Source organism: Schistocerca cancellata, chromosome 2 (genome assembly GCF_023864275.1).
Source record: "Schistocerca cancellata isolate TAMUIC-IGC-003103 chromosome 2, iqSchCanc2.1, whole genome shotgun sequence".
Lineage (NCBI taxonomy): Eukaryota > Metazoa > Arthropoda > Insecta > Orthoptera > Acrididae > Schistocerca > Schistocerca cancellata.
This window is the reverse complement of record NC_064627.1, coordinates 1,080,655,075-1,080,658,786: the sequence shown is the minus strand read 5'-3', so window position 1 is coordinate 1,080,658,786 and position 3,712 is coordinate 1,080,655,075.

The window sequence follows — 3,712 nt, the reverse complement described above, 5'->3', positions numbered from 1 at the left end:
CCGCTTCCGATTGCTGTCCTAACTTATTTCTCGCTGCAGTTACTTTGTTATCCGTCTGTGCAGAAAGTGTATTATCTGCTAGAGCCCCTACAGTACCTAACGTCTGTTATTCCACAAGCTTCTTGGGATTTGATGGTCGTAATTCAGCTTCGCTCTGTGGTACATTTCTCCGCTAAGTACCTGAAGTATTTGGCTGTGGCTGCATTTTTGCACCACCTCCCCATATGCTTTCTCTCCACTGACCTGGCGATCACTTATTAAAATCAGTTTGTCGGTTTTCCCGAGTTCTCCAGATTCCATTCCTATTTTCGTCCCTATTTGTCCTGTTCCATTATTATTATTAAAGCCATATCCATTACGTTGTGGTCTCGTGTTTCCATTATTCCTATTTACGTAACTATTTCCGTTTCGTCCCGAATTCATTCCCAATACCAGCCCACCATTGCTACCATTACTGTTATTGTCCTTATTATTATTTGTTCTTTCAAAGTTATTGCGTCCTGAATCACGACTTCTTCGAGCGTCGTTTTCATACATGAATTCGACTTCTCACAAAACTCCTTTGAAGGTTTCTACATTATCGCCCCCACGTCCTATCAGTGCTTGTTGATACTTCATCGGTAGTTTCGTTTTGCATATCTTTATCAATTCTCCGTCACTATACGGGCTGTCTAAATATTGGTTGATTCTCAGAGAATTTGATTGCTGTTATCTCGCGCGAATTTTCAAATGAGACATTTTGTAATAAGCCATACTTTATTCTCAATTGCGCCTCAGGTGACCAACATCTGGCCATAAAGGCTGCTCGAAACGAATCATACGAATCCCAAGTATCCGCTATCTTCTGCATCGCTTCCGCAATACTTCCTTCCATGTGTGCACAAATGAAATCTAATTTATGTTTCAAGGCCAACAAGCAGGTATACCTACTTTGAATTGACCAATAAATGTGCGAGAATGAAGACTATTTGCATCTTCCATATAGTGCTGGTATTTGCGCACTGTCAGAAAATGATTACCATCAATACTTCTCGCTTCGCTCTGTGGTATACCATCTGTGTTTTAGAAACTGGAATTCTGTCCCAGGTTTGTATCAGGTCTACGAAAACGTATATAATTTGGCTCATTCTGTGACATTTGTGCCGCAGAATCACTCGCAGGTTTCATTGCGCAATGTTGTTGTTGTTGTGGTCCTCAGTCCTGAGACTGGTTTGATGCAGCTGTCCGTGCTACTCTATCCTGTGCAAGCTTTTCATCTCCCAGTACCTACTGCAACCTACATCCTGCTGAATCTGTTTAGTGTATTCATCTCTTGGTCTCCCTCTACGATTTTTACCCTCCACGCTGCCCTCCAATACTAAATTGGTGATCCCTTGATGCCACAGAACATGTCCTACCAACCGATCGCTTCTTCTAGTCAAGTTGTGCCACAAACTTCTCTTCTCCCCAATCCTATTCAATACTTCCTCATTAGTTATATGATCTACCCATCTAATCTTCAGCATTTTTCTATAGCACCACATTTCTAAAGCTTCTATTCTCTTCTTGTCCAAACTGTTTGTCGTCCATGTTTCACTTTCATACATGGGTACACTCCATACAAATACTTTCAGAAACGACTTCCTGACACTTAAATCTATACTCGATGTTAACAAATTTTTCTTCTTCGACCATCATCAGCAATTTTTCTCCCCAAATAGCAGAACTCCTTTACTACTTTAAGTGTCTCATTTCCTAATCAAATCCCTCAGCATCCCCTGACTTAATTCGACTACATTCCATTATCCTCGTTTTGCTTTTGTTGATATTCATCTTATACCATCCTTTCACGACACAGTCCATCCCGTTCAACTGCTCTTCCAAGTCCTTTGCTGTCTCTGACAGAATTACAATGTCATCGGCGAACCTCATAGTTTTTATTTCTTCTCCGTGGATTTTAATACCTACTCCGAATTTTTCTTTTGTTTCGTTCTCTGCTTGCTCAGTATACAGATTGAATAACATAGGGGATAGGCTAAAACTGCCTGTCTCACTCCCTTCCCAACCACTGCTTCCCTTTCATGTCCCTCGACTCTTATAACTGCCATCTGGTTTCTGTACAAATTGTAAATAGCCTTTCGCTCCCTACATTTTACACCTGCCTCCTTCAGAATTTGAAAGAGAGTATTCCAGTCAACATTGTCAAAAGCTTTCTCTAAGTCTACAAATGCTAGAAACGTAGGTTTCACGTGTTCCAATATTTCTACGGAATGCAAACTGATCTTCCCCGAGGTCGGCTACTACCAGTTTTTCCATTCGTCTGTAAAGAATTCGCGTTAGTATTTTGCATCCGTGACTTATTAAACTGATTGTTTTGTAATTTTCACATCTGTCAACACCTGCTTTCTTTGGGATTGGAATTATTATATTCTTCTCGAAGTCTGAGGGTATTTCGGCTGTCTCATACATCTTGCTCACCAGATGGTAGAGTTTGTCAGGACTGGCTCTCCCAAGGCCGTCAGTAGTTCTAATGGAATGTTGTCTACCCCCGGGGCCTTGTTTCGACTCAGGTCTTTCAGTGCTCTGTCAAACTCTTCACGCAGTATCTTATCTCCCATTTCATCTTCATCTACATTTTCTTCCATTTCCATAATACTATCCTCGAGTACATTGCCCTTGTATAGACCCTCTATATACTCCCTCCACCATTCTGCTTTCCCTTCATTGTTTAGAACTAGGTTTCTATCTGAGCTCTTGATATTCATACAAGTGGTTCTCTTTACTCCAAAGGTCTCTTTAATTTTCCTGTAGGCCGTATCTATCTTAACCATAGTGAGATAAGCCTCTACATCCTTACATTTGTCCTCTAGCCATCCCTGCTTAGCCATTTTGCACCTCCTGTCGATCTCATTTTTGAGACGTTTGTATTCCTTTTTCCCTGGTTCATTTACTGCATTTTTATATTTTCTCCTTTCATCAATTATATTCAATATTTCATCTGTTACCCAAGGATTTCTAGTAGCCCTCGTCTTTTTACCTACTAGCCCCTCTGCTGCCTTCACTACTTCACTTCTCAAAGCTACCCATTCTTCTTCTACTGTATTTCTTTCCCCCATTCTTGTCAATTGTTCTTTTATGCTCTCCCTGAAACTCTGTACAACCTCTGGTTTAGTCAGTTTATCCAGGACCCATCTCCTTAAACTCCCACTTTTTTTCAGTTTCTTCAGTTTTAAAATACAGTTCAAAACCAATAGATTGTGGTCAGAGTCCACATCTGCCCCTGGAAATGTCTTACAATTTAAAACCTGGTTCCTAAATCTCTGTCTTACCATTATATAATCTATCTGAAACCTGTCAGTGTCTCCAGGCTTTTTACATGTATACAACCTTCTTTTATGATTCTTGAACCAGCGTTAGCTATGATTAAGTTGTGCTCTGTGCAAAATTCTATCCAGCGGCTTCCTCTTTCATTTCATAGCCCCAATCCATATTCACCTACTACTACATTGCGCAATATGCGCGCATAACACTCGCTACCAGCTCTGTATCTTGTCGTGTAAGCAACTGTGGCTCGTTAGATACCGTATAGTGACCCATCGATATTCGTCTCATACGTTATGATCTGTGTATGTGACGATTCGTGCTTGACGTGCGGAATCTTGCTGCAAACCACACATACATATTACCGGCTGACCTGTTATTCTTTCGTCAACAAGTGGTCGCAATCCACTCT